Below are 17,356 nucleotides of genomic sequence, written 5' to 3' on the forward strand. Positions count from 1 at the left end.
GATTGTTTTTTTTTTTTTTTCCTTTTAATCTGAGAAGGAAAAAAAGTTCTGTTTTGAGTACAAAACTGTATCTATAATGGTGGAAGGGAGGGGGAAAATGGAACATAAGTACACATCTTATACTGACTGATCAAGCACACACAGGGAATCAGACAAATGATCCTTTAAGCTGTTGTTAACTGGGGTGGGTAAAGCGTGGTCTAGGTGGGATTTCCAGAATGACTCCTCCATTCTCTAGGGTGGAACCCCTCTGGTTCCTTAGAGCAGTGGTCCCTAACCTTTTTGACACAGTGGACCAATTTTATGGAAGACAATTTTTCCATGGACTGGGGTTGGGGGAGATGCTTTCAGGATGATTCAAACACATTACATTTTATTTCTATTATTATTACATCAGCTCCACCTCAGATCATCAAGCATTGGATCCCAGAGGTTGGGGACCCTTACGTAAGAGTGTGAGTCCTTCAGTCTCAGAGTTGAAGGCTTTTCAGGGTGGGTTGGTAACCCTTTTATTTCCTGTAACTACTATTCTCTCTTCTTCCAGTCATTTGTGATACTGATAGTCTATGATTCAAATTATCTGATTCCTCTATGAATGAGCTTAGGGGCAAGGAGAATAAGCTTAGAGCACAGTGTCTACAAGACAATAAGAAAATTTGCACTGTAACATAGCCTTCTTCCCAACAGATCCTGAGGTATGAATTAAGCAGTGGCTCTGTCTCTTTCTTTGTCATCATGAATTGACTGGTTCAGACACCTTAACTTTGATTTTGATATGTGCCCAGCTTCAAAAAGGGAGAAGGGAAGAAAAAAAGAAATCCTATATATAACGCTTTTCTCCTGTAGAGATGCCTTTTGAGCTCTTAGAAATGGGACTGACCATTTTCATGTTAATGGGTACAAAAGCCTGCTGATTGGGTTATCATGGATAGATTTAAGTATTACATCACTTCCCTGCTCAAAACCCTCTGACAGCTTCCTGAAATCCAGTGAAATCCAGTCTTAACCACACTCCACATGACCAGACACAGTAATACCCCTGACTTCTCCAGTCTTATTTCTTACCACATTTGAACATTCTTCTAGGGCTCTATTAGCCCGATTGCTGCTCCTTGAATTCACCAGATGTGATCCTGTCTCAGAGTCTCTGTGCTTACAGTTCCCTCTGCTTGACATACTTTTCTTCCAAATATTTATGTCCTATCTCTTGTCAGTTGTCACCTCCTAAGAGAGGCTTTCCTGATCACTCTATTTATTTATTTTTATTTTTTAATTTTAAAATGCTTTTCTTAAATTTATTTATTTTTTTAAACATAACACGAGGAAGGTGTTAAAACTGGTGTAATAGCTCAATAGAATAAGTATTCCAGATTTTGGGAGGGATGAAGAGAGAGATATTCAGAACCCTTCACCAGAATCCCCCCAACTTGATCATAGTGGATTAATGACGTGCTTTGTGGATGTGGTTAGTCAATGACACCAGCTTGACGGATCTTTCTTTCTGCACCAAATCCCACTCTATTTAAAATAGCTTGCTCTCACACTGCTTTTCTTTGCTCATTGTCCTTATTATTCATTAACTGAGGTTGTATTACATAAACCATCAGTGCAGGGACTTTATTCTATTCACACTGCCAAGTTCCCCAATCCTACAGCAATGCCTGGATCATAGGAGTCAGTCAATGAGTATTAACTAATTTTGTTTTTATTAATGGGTCACTGTATTAGCTACTAGGCTTCCTTGAGGGCTCATCCATAAAGAATCTGCCTGCCAATGCAGGAGATGTGGGTTTGATCCCTGGGTCAGGAAGATCTGCAGGAGAAAATGGCAGCCCACCCCAGTATTCTTGCTTGAAGAACCCCATGTTTGCGAAGCCTGGCGGGTTACAGTCCACGGGGTAGCAAAAGAGTCGGACATGGCTTAATGACTGAAAACAATTATTAGCTACTGCCGTGTCTCATAAATGGGCTATGGTTGTAGTTCATACTGTCTCAGAAATGCCACCTCCTGGTTTTCAGAGTGATGATGGAATGATGACTTGGATACCCACGGAGGATATAAAGAGTAGATTTTATTGCCACATGGTTCTTATAATCCAAAATGATAGAGAATATCAAGGCAAAATATGACACGTGAGCTTAATTCATTCAGGAAACCCCATCAAGGAGACACAACTTCAGTCAACTATTGCCTGTGATCCACTGCAATATATTTGCATTGATATATTATCTTTACCAACAAAGACATCTGAAACATGGGTGGCATACCTTGGCGACAGATTTCTTTACTTCCTCCAATAATAAGTAACTTCTAGAATGAGTGATTTTCCTTCGTAGAATGATGTTGTAAGGAAAAAACAACTGGTTTCTGTTTTGAGGCTCTCTGCTGTCATCCATTCTGACCAAGAGACAGGTTTAAGAGTCAGTTGCTATGGAAGGTTTTCCAATTATTTTATTGAGGATTAAAAAGTTTAAGATGACTACCTATCACACTCAAATGGATCTACAACCAGCAAAACGTAGTAACATTTATTTAAAAATCAGCAAACAATGCTGTAATAACAAATAAGCTTGCAAAGCTGGCACATGGGTTTCCCAGTCTGTGCATACAGTGGCTTCCCTTTCTTCATGTTTGTATGTAAGGTCTAGATGCCAATTAACATCTAGACCTTGGGATAAGGGAAGAAGAAGGCAGACAGGGATGGCTGCTATCAACATAACATTCTCAGACAGAAAAAATGTTCTCACATCCAGCTGAAGTCCTAAGAATTGCAGACTGCAAATTGCTTTGTCAAGACTGACATCCTCTTCACATATTTCCTCTGTGTTGTTTTGCTTACAGAGTCTGTATCTTTTCTTTGGCTTGAGTTGCAGTACCATATGGCCTTTCTGGCATCGTAACCATGCTCATAAAATGGTAGCAGGTAGAATAGGACAGGCTATCCTGTACCACACAGTGTCCCATAGATGTAAACACATCACAATTTCTTTTGGGATTCTGATACAAAATTGATTTACTTAAATATATGCTGCAACTGACTTGAAAAGAAATATTGTAACCCATATCCCTTTCCATTGTAAGAAATCTCTTTGACCATGAACTTCATCTCAGTAGCAACATTAAACTGCCATGTGTAGATTTCAATTAGATCCCAATTTTGACTAATGAGTATGGCTTTTTACATATTTGAGTAAAAAGAAACAAAACTCTTTATTTCTGTGAATTACAATTTGCACCACCTCCCGGCAGGTCCAACATTGTTTTGGTCTTTTTCCTTCAGTTGCGACTGTACTTCATATTTTAAGGTTAGAACATAAAGCCTGCAATCAGCTCATTAGTGAATTTGGTCATTATGTTCAAATTATACATCAGTTTTACCTGAATTACTTGAAGCTAAGTAACAAAAAATCCTGCTTCAATATCTACTGCCTTAACGGTTATTGAATTCAATCGTATTGGGATAATAGTTTTAAATTAACATTTATATTGAACTTTACAGCTATGCAGTTCTTAAATTACTGAAACTGGTTACTCAGATCATAGAAATGCATCCCAACTAGATCTTCTCGCCTCCAGTCTTTTTCTTCTCCCTCTCATTCATTAGATTGTCACCAAAATTGTTTCTCTAAATCACAGTTGGCCTATGTGTCTTCTTGCTTGGAACCTTGAGAAGGTAGCTTCCAAATTACAGAATTAAGTTCAAATTCCTTTGCTTAGTGTTCAAGGCTATTTGTAATTGTAAATCAACCTGTTTTAATCTCTTCTCCTGCATGCTCTCAGCTTCTCCCACATCCTCTGACCTTCAGCAACAATCCATACATTTATAGTGATGTACCTGGGTTGGAAAGATCCCATGGAGAAGGAAATCACAACCCACTCCAGTATTCTTGCCTGGAGAATCTCATGGACAGAGGAACCTGATGGGCTACAGTCTATGGGGTTGCAAAGAGTCAGACACGATTTAGCAACTAAACAACAATAACAACACACACTTACATGTCTCTAAAATTGTCTTCATGCTTTTTTTGCTCTGACTGAAGTCTGAGCTTCCTCCCCTTCTTCATTGGCTAAACTGAACTCAACCAATATGCTATCTCCTTTATGCGGCCTACTCTAATCGTCTACTCCTCTCCTTACCTCAGAAAGACACTATGATTGTCTTCTCCAAGTTTCTGCTTAAAGAGAGAGGTTCACTGAAAAGCAATAATAAAATAAATTTCTTCCCTCTGTACCAATGAAGCAATTGGACCTATAATATTTTGAAGTGTTGTGTTTATTTTAAACTGAAAAGCCTTCCTCAAAGGCTTATGTGTAAAACCTGTGCTCTGTTATTCATGTTGACAGAACACATCCCATAATTGTTCATGTCCACTAGGCTATCTTCCCTGTGACTCACATAAACGGCAGTGCCTACCCTTCAACAAAGAGGTCATTCACAGAGAGTACTCAGAACCCATTGCTGGGCCAGGTCTGGTTGCCCTGATTTCCTTGGAACTTAGCTGTAGCCCTGAGATCTCATAGACCCATCCTCACTGCCTGTGTAGAGCAAATTAAATGTGATTTGTGCGATGAGAGGGCTTCTCTCATGGCTCAGGGAGGAAGCGTCAAGATGTAGTGGGATGGTTTTAGAGGGATAGAGAAAACTTCCAGAGGGAGGGAGACTGAAGCAGGAGTCAGTTTTGCAGTTAGTAAAAAAAAAAAAAGTTAGATAACAGGAAAGAGTGCCTCTCAGTGAGATAAAGGAGACCTGGCGGTAAAAGACAGCACAGTTCAGTTCAGTTCATTTCAGTCGCTCAGTCGTGTCCGACCTTTGAGACCCCATGAATCGCAGCATGCCAGGCCTCCCTGTTCATCACCAACTCCTAGAGTTCACTCAAACTCACGTCCATTGAGTCAGTGATGCCATCCAGCCATCTCATTCTCGGTCGTCCCCTTCTCCTCCTGCCCCCAATCCCTCCCAGCATCAGAGTATTTTCTAATGAGTCAACTCTTTGCAAGAGGTGGCCAAAGTACTGGAGTTTCAGCTTTAGCATCATTCCTTCCAAAGAAATCCCAGGGCTGATCTCCTTCAGAATGGACTGGTTGGATCTCATGATCTTTGTTTTCTGAATGTTGAGCACTGAGTCATAATCAATTCAGTCCAGCTGGAGCAGGGAGTGTGTGGTGCATGTGTGTGACTGTGGCCTCTCCGGAAGAGAAAACACAAGAATAGGAGCCCAAATGTTCTAAGGAAGTTCAGTTCAACAGTCAAATGCTTTTTATAAAAGTATGTTTTATTTTTGCTATTTTTAAAAATGTTAATGATAATCTTTAACACTGTTTTATCCAGTAGCCATGTACAGATGTCAAAGTTGGACCATAAAGAAGGCTGAGTGCCAAAGAATTGATGCTTTCAACTGCGGTGTTGGAGAAGGCTCTTGAGAGTTCCTTGGACAGCAAGGAGATCAAACCAGCCAATCCTAAAGGAAATCAATCCTGAATATTCATTGGAAAAACTGATGCTGAAGCTGAAGCTCCAATACTTTGGCCACCTGATGCCAGGAGCCAACTTATTGGAAAAGACCTTGATGTTGGGAAAGATTGAGGGCAGGAGGAAAAGGGGGTGACAGAAGATGAGATGGTTGGATGGCATCATCTACTCAATGGACATGAATCTGAGCAAACTCTGGGACATAGTCAAGGACAGGGAAGCCTGGTGTGCTGCAGTCCATGGGGTCTCAAAGAGTCAGACATGACTGAGTAACTGAACAGCAACAAAGGCTACCACACAAATGTAAAACATTCATAAAAACATTTTTGAAAGTCTGAAATATGTTTAAAATGTCTCTGGAATGATTATTTCACACTCCTGGCTCAGGTGATTTCTTTCCTTTTTTTAACTGGAGTATACTTGCTTTACAAAAAGTCGTACTAAGTTCACAAACACCCCAAAACTCGCCACCTGATGCAGCCCTGCCCATCAGAGGGACATCATCTAGCTCCACCCACCAGAATTAAAGGTAGGTTTTAAACATTAATGCAATCCTTACCTGGTTATTTTTAGAGCTCTGTTAAACAAATAACACTAAACAAGTGCCTACTGTGTCCAAGGCACTGTGTTGTTTTGTGAAGAACAATAAGAACTTTTTGATCCTAGTGTAAGAGTGATAAAACCACCATACAAATAATTATCATACAAGGTAGAAAGTGATAAGTGCCATATGAGAGATAAAAATAAAATGCTAAGGGAGTTCAGAGGAAAGAGAATTCACACATTTATGTGTGACTGACCTATTTTTACTAACACTATGATAATCTTAGCTGTGTGGCTCATCTCAACCTTCTGTAGGGGACAGTCTTTATAAAGACATCCTATTTATAATACAGACTTCGTCCAACCACTGAGTGCCTGCAGGCTGACAGTGTAATGGCATCAGAACTGGAGAGTTTCAGAAATGGAGGCTTAACACTAATTAAACTTGGGGGCTGTAATTGTTAAGTGTGAGCCAGTGTGCAGTTTTAATCACTGGCAATGGGCAAAGGGAAATATTGAGAAAATCAGGAAGTATAATTAATGTATACATGGTTATGTTTTTTTTTCTGGATACAGTTGCTAATGCTCTACCCATGGAGGAAGCAAGTTTAAAGTGTGAAGAGACATCTTTCCCTTCATTTTAAGAGACCTTCTGTCCAACCTCGCTGTGCAGATACCACCAAAATAGAGCTACTGTATACCATCATAAGCCCTGGGTTGTAGCATGTGATGGTCAGCCTATGCTTTCCCAGGCATGTGAAGACTCAACTCCGCTCGTTGCTGAGCTCAGATTTACCAGGTCTGCTGAATGGATGTCCCAGTGTACCAGCTGAAGAGATCAGAATGTTTTTCTGCTCTGAGTCCAGCTTTTGGCTCACTGAAATGTGATCATTTCTTTTAAATCCTGCTGAACTTGCCTGGCTTCTGAAACTAAATTTCATATCCTTCCATCTTTAAGCAGATCGTGCTATCTTGTCAGCAGAAACAATAATTACTTTCCAACCCCTGGAAATAATAGTGATCAGAGCCAATGTCTTGTACTTAAATCTGAGCTCTCGTCAAACATTTCTAAAAGGCAAACATAGCAAATGCAACACAGCGGAAAAGCTCCAGATTTAGAGTTGGAATCCCCATTTAGTTGCTTAGTAATTATGTTACTCGGGTAGATCAGTGAATTTCTTTGAGTCTCTGTTTAATCATCTGTAAAATGGATTGTTCAGGATTAAGTGTGAAATATAAACATAAGGCTTACAATGCTGCATAAGGTAGAGTATTATTTATTGAAGATCAACAGCTCTTTGGTTATTGAGAAATGCTTTTGCTTTCCCCCCAAATTGTATATACTGGGCATTTAATATAGCCATTCAATCTATACATCAAAGTAAAGACTTCATTCTTCCAGATGTGCAGTTGGAGACATGTGTCTATAGAGGGGAGAGGAGTGCGATTTTATCCACCTTTTCAAGGCTATAGGCTTGCAAGCTCATTAAAGAAGTGGTCATCTTATTAAATTCAGTCAGCTGAAAATGAACCTTCTATTCCTTTTCTAAATGGTATGTTATTCCATCAAACTCATTTTCATACATTTCATGCAGAATATGAACATTTAAGTGAAAGAACAGTTCAGAAAATAGAGAAAAGGACAGGGTAGTAATTACAACCCAACTTCCCTTGTGCTGACAGCAGCCAACTCATTTATTAAGTCAATGTAGTCAAGTAACACAGCAACATCACACTTGATTGAAATCTTGGCCAAGTCTGACAGATGTTCTCTACTCACTGTCAATCTCAAGTATGTTTTAATGAGTTTCAAGTGGCTGGAGCTTCCCTCTGCAGATGCCACTGTTGTAGGGATTGTGAACAAATTCTTCAGGGCAGTGGGTTTTGTATTTAATAAATGGTGCATGGTAGGTAAGGGGTAGAAATCATTGCTGGAAATGCAGTCGCGACTCTGGAAACAGCCGCTCGCAGTCTGCAGTTGACAAGCCTCCTTCAAATCAGTTAAACTCAGAGTAGTGCCCCAAAGCTAGTCTGTGTGTATAACATCTCTGATCTAAAAAGTTGATAAGAGTGTTTCAAAACCTCAATCTCTTTTGAGATTTAAGAAGATTCTTGCTTTAGGAGACTCACTAAAGCCATAGAAACATTAAAACAAATCGCTTTGGTATTTTTACCATTGTTCCTCAATGGAATTGCAATGTTGAAAGGTTGAGAGAAAGAAAGCTTACAAAGTAATTCCTATTTACTTCTATGTATTTCTAGAAGGTTCAGTATAAGGGGTTTGGATGCTTTAAAAAAATAGTGTTCAGAGAAATACTTTGATATTTCTACTGGTTTATAGGTTTGCTCATTTCACTTAAAAAATTATTACCCGTGTAGGGGAAAGCCATGGGGATAAGATGTTCTTTGTTCAATCTCTGTCTCAAACAAATGGTTTATATATTTGTATACTATCCCATAAAAATGAATATTGCTTAGCTGCTGTGGTGTATTAGATTTTTCCACATCAGGATAAATCTGCTTCCTATTACTAGTCTCTATTTCCAGTTTAAATTAATAGTTCATTTCTTTTTTCCCCCTTATTCTTCTTTATACATCAGATATAAACCTTTTAATGATTTAAAGTGTCTTTACACAATGGTCTGAATTGAACAACAATTCCGAAGAAATTACTTTGGTCTTATGATGCAGCAGTTATTTAAGAGCAAAGAAACTTTGAGGAAGGTGCAAACCTCCCTGTAAGTCAGAAGAGACGTGCTGAAGTCCTAATTTAATGTATCCATTACATTGTCTAGAGAAAATGAGACACAAATATTAAAGGACTGATTTATCAAATTTTTGCTATTTACAACTTTTCATGCTTCATGCTTGATTTAAAACCCAAAGCCTATCCGAAAGCCAGATGGCAAGTAAGGACATGTCTGATACGTTAATATTTGTAAGCTACTGCAAGGCAGTGTTCTTGCCTGGAGAATCCCAGGGACGGGGGAGCCTGGTGGGCTGCCATCTATGGGGTTGCACAGAGTTGGACATGACTGAAGCGACTTAGCAGCAGCAGCAGCAAGGTAGAAAAGGATTTCCTTGTTTCTGAGGAGGTACAGGGTGTCATAGAACACCATTGTCCTGAGTGTCTTTTGGAGAATGATGATAGAGTTTCTGTGAAAAGATGATTAAAAAAAAAAAATCTGTATTATTATGTTAGGTTTCTGTAGCTCCATCTTTACAAGTTTCCAGAGCCAGACTGCTACATGGAGCAATTAGTTTGTGCCAGAGAGCAAATGAGTATTGAGAGAAATCTCTGGGTTGAAATGCAGTGTGTGATAAACGCAGCAGAATCTGAAAGGGCTGCTTGTTAGTTAGAAATTAGTCCTGGGGTGGCCCCAGGGTTTATGGGTAGTAACTTTAGATTATTCTTTCTCATCTTTCTTTGGGCAGCCTTGCCCTTCTCTTAGGCATGGTATGCCCTCTGGGGAGCTGTTAATGGCACTGCCAAAAGTATACGACATTTAAATGGAACACCAACTGAGAAAAACATTCATTGTGGCTTGGAAAGGCAATCAATAAGGTGGATATGGAAGCTTTCAGTAGATCTTTCTTCTCTCCCAAAGAGAAGGGCAGTAAGGGGTGAGGTTACTCATTGTAGGCTGATTACTGAGTGCAAAGATGGTGGGTTTATTGAAGGTGTGTAAGTACAGCACAGAATCCATTAATTTAGGAGAGCATATTTGTGTTTGCTCATTTGAATGTAAAGTTGAAGGGTGGCTTAGATCAACTGCGATATTTAAAGTTATTGTTTACCAAAGCAGCCATCCAGTATCCTTGGCATTCTTTTAAATTGTGGGCAGGATGCATGGGCTGAAAAATTCAACCTCTGAAAAAGTGCAGCTTTGAAGCTGTAAAAAGTCACTAACTGCCTTAGCTGATTACATAGCAGGGTCTTTAGACAGCCAATCTCTCGGCAGGCATCCCTGCCTCATGTTTTCCTATTTATTTTTGCTGAAACTCTACCATGGATATTAAGCTAAAAGAAAAAAGAAATGCAAGCATTTGTTTAAGAAAAATCTGGAAACTCTCTGATATGCTATGTGAACCGAGAAACACCGGTGTGGTGGTTCATTGTGAGCCACCGACTGTTACCACTTCATCCTGAGAGCACTTTATATTCTTCTTCTTTACAGCAGTAATTGGTAAGTACATTTTCTGCTTGTAATCAATAGCTTTTATATTCAACGTAATATTTCTAAACAAAAAAGAAATACGTTAATATAAAAGCCATTGATCACAAGGAGCAAATATCTTTTCCACATGCCACTCCACCTGACTGAATAATACCAAACTTCTATATCGCTACCAACATGACAAGTGCTACTATCATTAATTGGTTCTTCAATCTTTGTGGACCAGGAAAGAAATCTCATTCCCAAATTTCCAGTGAAATTTACCGATTCTTTGAGTCAGGCCCCAACAGGGGTCCTCTTGACAGGCATTAAGCCAATAGAAAGAGACTGAGTTCAGTTCCCAGTGCAGGAAAGCTTCATTCTTCAATCAAAGAATGGAGTGATCTGAGCCCAGGTTCTAGAGCAAGGACTTTCAGTGAACAGTTGTGGGTGGGGCTGCTTGATGGCAATCTCTTGATAGAGGTTGGGGCAGAGTTCTCACCTTTAGGCACAGCTGTGCTTCTCTCCACCCTTTTGGCAGAAAGCCAAGAAGAACTAAACAGCCTCTTGATGAAAGTGAAAGAGGAGAGTGAAAAAGTTGGCTTAAAGATCAACATTCAGAAAACTAAGATCATAGCATCTGGCCCCATCACTTCATGGCAATAGATGGGGAAACAGTGGAAACAATCGCCGACTTTATTTTGGGGGGGCTCCAAAATCACTGCAGATGGTGACTGCAACCATGAAATTAAGACACTTACTCCTTGGAAGAAAAGTTATGACCAACCTAGACAGCATGTTAAAAAGCAGAGACATTACTTTGCCAACAAAGGTCTGTCTAGTCAAAGCTATGGTTTTTCCAGTAGTCATGTAAGGATGTGAGAGCTGGACTATAAAGAAAGCTGAGCGCCAAAGAATTGATGCTTTTGAACTTTTGTTTTAGAGAAGACTTTTGAGAGTCCCTTGGATTGCAAGGAGATCCAACCAGTCCAGCCTAAAGGAGATCAATCCTGAATGTTCATTGAAAGGACTGATGTTGAAGCTGAAACTCCAATACTCGCCTCCTGATGTGAAGAGCTGACTCATGTGAAAAGACCCTGATGCTGGGAAAGATTGAGGGCAGGAGGAGAAGGGGATGACAGGGGATGAGATGGTTGGTTGGCATCACCGACTCAATGGACATGAGTTTGAGTAAACTCCAGAAGTTGGTGATGGACAGAGAGGCCTGGCATGCTGCAGTCCATGCAGTCGCAAAGAGACACGACTGAGTGACTGAACTGAACTGCGCGTCTCTCACTGCAGATCTCGCTCCAAGTCTCGTGAGGCGGGCTCAGTGTCTCTGCATACGGCCTGCAGCCATCTTGACTCGCTGTTTCCTAGGCAGTGCTCCGCATACCATTCCTGAGATTCAGGGTCCGTGCAGCCATCTCTCGCTAGGAATTATGGCCTCAAGGACTGGGGACAAGACCTCTGCAAGTGGCTCACTATGGGCAAGAGAAACTAGATGAAGCACAAAGAATAAGAAAACAAAAAAGGGTGAGCATTTATTTCATTACTCGGATTCAATTTTTATTCCCTAGGAATTGTTAATCAAGTCTGCTGGTGTTAAAACCATGACTCATGTAGAAAAATAGTGTCGTGCATGTGATATAAACCAGAAAATATGATTTGAGGTATTTTTTTTTTCCTAGAAGGAGTGATGAGTTTTCACATATATGTGTATTGTTTGTATTGCTTGTGTGTATGTACATATATGTGAGTGTAGGTGTATATATGGGATCTCATGGAACCACGCTTCCCTGGTCTTCTCCATGACTCATATGGAGATATATATATATATATATATATATATATATATATATATATATTTTTTTTTTTTTGGCCTCTTGGAGGTGCATGAAGGGTCTTAGTTCCCTGGCTTTGTGTTGAACTCATGCCTCTTGCAGTGAAAGAAGCTCTGAGTCCTAACCACTAGACTACCAGAGTATTCCCTAGTGACATGACTTGAATTACTTGTTACATCTATATCTGTACACCATCTTATGCTGTCACACACTTATACATGACATTTACACCCATACACATATATTTACACTGACTTATACCCCCTTTTTCAGGCTTTCCAGGTGGCACTAGTGGTAAAGAACCCACCTGCCAACACAGGAGACATAAGAGATGTATATTTGAGCTCTGGGTCAGGAAGATCCCTTGGAGGTCATGGCAACCCACTCCAGTATTCTTGCCTGGAGAACCAGCATGGACAGAGGAGCCTGGTGGGCCACAGTCCATGGGGTTGCAGAGTTGAACACGACTAAAGCTATTTAGCATGCACATGCATGCATACCCCATTATCACCTTGTCTTTCACACAACTGAGGAAAAAGATTTCCAAAGTGTCTGATTCTTTCCAGCAGTAGGGCCTCTGAGTTGAGTTGAAGTTTTTCCTCTGTAAAAGCAAGCTCTGTCATGTTACAGAATCTATTTTTTAGTTTTGTGTCACTGGCCAGTGTGTAAAGTGGGGGCACCCTGCTGAGTAGGAAAATGATATGCAGTCTACCTTTAGCTTGCTGAACTCGAAGATTCATCCACTGGAGGAAAGAACACTCTCTCTTTTTTTTTTTTTTAAACTTTTGAGAAGGGACTCCCTGGTGGCCCAGTGGTTAAGACTCTGCACTGTTAATGCAGGGGGTCTGGTTTCAATCCCTGGTCACGAAATTAGATCACAGATGTGACAACTAAGACCTCACTCAAACTAACTAACTAACTAACTAATTAACTAACTAAATAAATATATGCCATGGCAGACACACATTTTCATAAAAAGGGAAATCTTTTTTCTGAACAGTATCATTTTATGATCTAGCAGTGACCTTGCTTGTATCAAGACCTATGTCTTTATCTGATGCATTAGGCATCTGTATTTTTCATATAAATTCACAAAATTTATAATTCATAAAACATAATTTGTGGGTGAAAAAAATCAGACACATTGGATTATTTTCAAACAGAAAATAATGAAAAGATGTAAAACTGTAAAATGTAGCTAAGCCACTAAGATGAGATGAAATTCAGAGATCAGCAAGGAGAAATGGTGTAAGCAATAATCTCTGAATTAGAAATATAACAATAATGCAGTCAGTCTTACATCATAGATTAAATCATGATATTGGCCATTATATACACAATGATATCATGATAGAAACTTATTTCAACAGGTTTGATACTTTGGAAATATATTCTGAAACACAAGTATGAAGGAGTCTGGTAGATTAGAATGGGTTTTTTTTTTTTTTTTTTTCCCCTTATACAAATAGATAAAAGTTAGGTTAATAGTGAAAGTGAAAATGTTAGTTGCTTGGTCCTGTCCAACTCTTTGCAACCCTATGGACTGTAGCCCACAAGGCTTCTCTGTTCATAGAATTCTCCAGGCAAGAATACTGGAGTGGGTTGCAATTCCCTTCTCCAGGGAATCTTCCCAACCCAGGGATCAAACCTGGGTCTCTTGCTTTGCAGGCAGATTCTTTACCATTTGAACTACCAAGGGTTAAAGTACATTCTTTTAAATGACTCAACACCAGCAATATTTAATTTCTGGTCTTTAGTCTTAAGATACAAAATACTGTGGAAAACTTAAGTGGCATCAATTTTGTACTTTGCTTTAAATATGGAGTCCCTGAACTAAATGAAGTTCCTTATAAACAGCTAATAGCTTATACGTGATAAACCAGCCATCTTGAATTTTTTCTCATGAACAGGATTTTTATTTCTGGGTCCACAGTCTCAAAGCAAGGTTCAGTGGAGTCGCTAGGGACCAAACAAGAAGAGACATCAAATAACCTCTCACCATGAAAGTAAGTTCCTCTAGAAGTGGATACAGGGGAGAGAAGATAGCTCTCTGATTTTACTTGATACATGAATAGAAGAATTCAGGTTCCAGAAGAGACCACCTGCTACCCTTTATAGGTGCTAAGAAATGCTAGAATTAAAAGTACAAGAAATATGATGCTCTAAATAGAGAAGGGAAAAGACTGGTAATGAACTTTCAGATTTTAGACAAGTAGACTGCACTGGTTGCTATTAAAATACACCTCTACCGGCAGAGAAACATTTTGCTCAGATTGTACTGGGTGCTGTAGTGCCTTAGGATAATGCTTTTAACTTACAATGAGGCATTGTTAAAAATATTCCTTTTTTTCTGCATATGTCTATGGGTCTGAGAACATGTAATGCTTTTATCGTGTGTGTGTGTGTGTGTGTGTGTGTGTGTGTGTGTGTGTTGGGGGAAAATTCATTTGTTTCATACTGTTTCATTCCCAAGGGGGAGCTGAATAAGAGTTGTTTGCTGTATGAAAAGAGTACTTTATATCGCACTAAATCTAGAAGTTTATTATTTTGAGGACAGATTCACATTTCAGGGCAGGATCAGTATGTACCTTAGAGTATTCTGTCCTTTTCCTGCCTGGCAGAAACATTCTGTAGAGACCTCCAAAGAGCAATTCCCTCAAGTCACAGTACCAGAAAGTATCTTATTCTCAGCATAGAGGCATTATTTCCAAAACACGCTCTGAGCTATAAGATTCAACTGTAAATCTTATTTCTCCTAGTGGGCAGGAACTGAGAAAGTTTGTTGCTGTTGAATAGAAACACTAGTAGAAAGTTATACATTAAATTTTTTAATCAGCTATACTTGAAAATTGTTATTTTTGTATAGTTTAGCGCACATCTAAACCATACATTCCCCATTCCAACATAATAATCCTAAAAAATTATTGAGCCAGCAGAATTAAAATGATATCAATAAGCAAATTAATTAATGAACTGGTTGAATTCAGGACAGTTTGTAATTCCTTGTTCAGAGGTAATCTGGTGTGGATGTATCAGTCACGGAAAAGTTTGTAACCACAAACCTTACCACAAATATATCAATGTACACATATTGTCTTTTACATTTTTGGAATTTTTCTGGTTTCATACTTCTTAATCTAATCCAAAAACATTGTAATTGATTAGAAGATGCAAAAAATACAGCTTTTGCAAGCACTTTAGGGAACTTAATTTAATTCACATGGCCAGTATTAGGTAAAAGTAGAACCGAATGCTTTAAAAACAAATAGCACCTTCAGTTAAATATAAATTAAAAGGGTAAATATATTCCTGTTAATACTTAAACTTGAAAGCTTTCTTAGTTGCAGTATCCTATTTATAATAATTTGGATTTTTGCACCTGAGGATGAAATATACTTAACATATTAGGTGTGCCCCAGATGAAGGCTCTACTTTTTCTTTTCTGCTCGGTAGCACATGGAGTTCTAATTCATCAGGCCTCATTCTATGGACTGACTCCTAGTGTTTCTTGTACTGTGACTATTGTCTAAAGCTAGGAACCTGCCTCACATCTGAATATATGTAGTCCACTTGCATATACTGATGTTAGAAATGAGAATTAATGGTTTTTTAACCACAGTTGAGACAACATACCACCTAAAATGCTGAAAAGTGTAGTTTAATATGTGAAAATGAAGCATCCAAATAAAGATTTGTTTTAATATGTTCTAAGTTTCACACTGCAGCCTTTCATAAAAAACGTGAGATGACAGACAGCAGATGGATTTATTTTTTTACTTAGCTACAAAACTACAAATCAGTTTCATATAAACAGATCCCTTAGCCAAAGAGAGCTTGACAGTAATACTCTGCTGCTGCTGCTGTTGCTGCTGCTGCTAAGTCGCTTCAGTCGTGTCCGACTCTGTGCGACCCCATAGGCGGCAGCCCACCAGGCTCCCCCGTCCCTGGGATTCTCCAGGCAAGAACACTGGAGTGGGTTGCCATTTCCTTCTCCAATGCATGAAAGTGAAAAGTGAAAGTGAAGTCGCTCAGTTGTGTCCGACTCTTAGTGACCCCATGGACTGCAGCCCACCAGGCTCCCCCGTCCCTGGGATTCTCCAGGCAAGAATACTGGAGTGGGTTACCATTTCCTTCTCCAATGCATGAAAGTGAAAAATGAAAGTTAAGTTACTTAGTCATGTCAGACTCTTAGCGACCTCATGGACTGCAGCCCACCAGGCTCCTCCGTCCATGGGATTTTCCAGGCAAGAGTACTGGAGTGGGGTGCCGTTGCCTTCTCCGAGCAATTCTCTAAGATTCATCAAATCAAGGAAAGTGATTATATCTGATGACACGAAATATTGTAAAAGTAGAATATACCACATGGTTTCAATATATTAGTCTAGATAATCCATTAAGTACAATCTTTTTTAATGAAAATGCTTTTCATGTACCATTTACTCTTTAGAATGATACATAATTCTAAGCCCTTTTCAGAATAAATTGAAGGCATTAGAATAATCTGAAACTACTAAAATAGTTTTCAAGTTGCAAAATATATTAAATGTTTTTATATTTTTAGGAACATCAGAAGTCAGTGTGAGGGTTTTTTTTTTGACTAATAAAGTTTTATTTTTCAAAATGTACAGTTGGTGGGACCTGTTCATGCATTTTCACCAGCAGCTGGGGCATCTCCACCCTTGGTGTTTTGGTGTAAATCATTTGAGCTCTGTGCTTTGAAACCTGTTTATAAAGTCCTTTACTAAGGAGTTCCTGAACGGCAGCCCTGGCCCAGGAACCATGAATCTTCAATCTCTCAGAGAGGACAGCTGGAGTTATAAGCTTGTAGTTGGGAACTTCTTTACAGAGTTTGTCATATGGTTGCTTTGTCAAACAAGACTAGGTTATTGAGCTTGTCCTAGGTTATTGAGCTTGTCCCAGACTTTTCCTTTGGACCAGTTCTTTTTGGCCATGCCCGTAGACTGGTTCACTGGATCTTTGTCTTTCTTGGCCGACTTTCTGGCATCTTTCTTCTTCTTGTCGTCTTTGGGCGACATAGGGAAGCTGGGAAAGCAGCTGTGACCACTGCTGCCTCGCCAAGATGTCAGCCCGGTGTAAGGTTTTAAAAATATTTTTATCTTATGTATTAGACGGGATTCCCTGGTGGCTCAGAGGTTAAAGCATCTGCCTCTAATGCAGGAGACCCGGGTTCAATCCCTAGGTTGGGAATATCCCCTGGAGAAGGAAATGGCACCCCACTCCAGTACTCTTGCCTGGAGAATCCCATGGACGGAGGAGCCTAGTGGGCTATAGTCCATGGGGTCACAAAGAGTCGGACACGACTGAGCGACTTCACTTCACT

The 17,356-nt window shown here is 39.5% G+C and overlaps 1 pseudogene; it reads right to left on the reverse strand.

The window, feature by feature from the left end:
• On the reverse strand, positions 16,619 to 17,051 carry LOC102171638 (annotated as a pseudogene).

The sequence above is a fragment of the Capra hircus genome, chromosome 17 (assembly GCF_001704415.2).
Source record: "Capra hircus breed San Clemente chromosome 17, ASM170441v1, whole genome shotgun sequence".
NCBI classification, from domain to species: Eukaryota; Metazoa; Chordata; class Mammalia; order Artiodactyla; family Bovidae; genus Capra; species Capra hircus.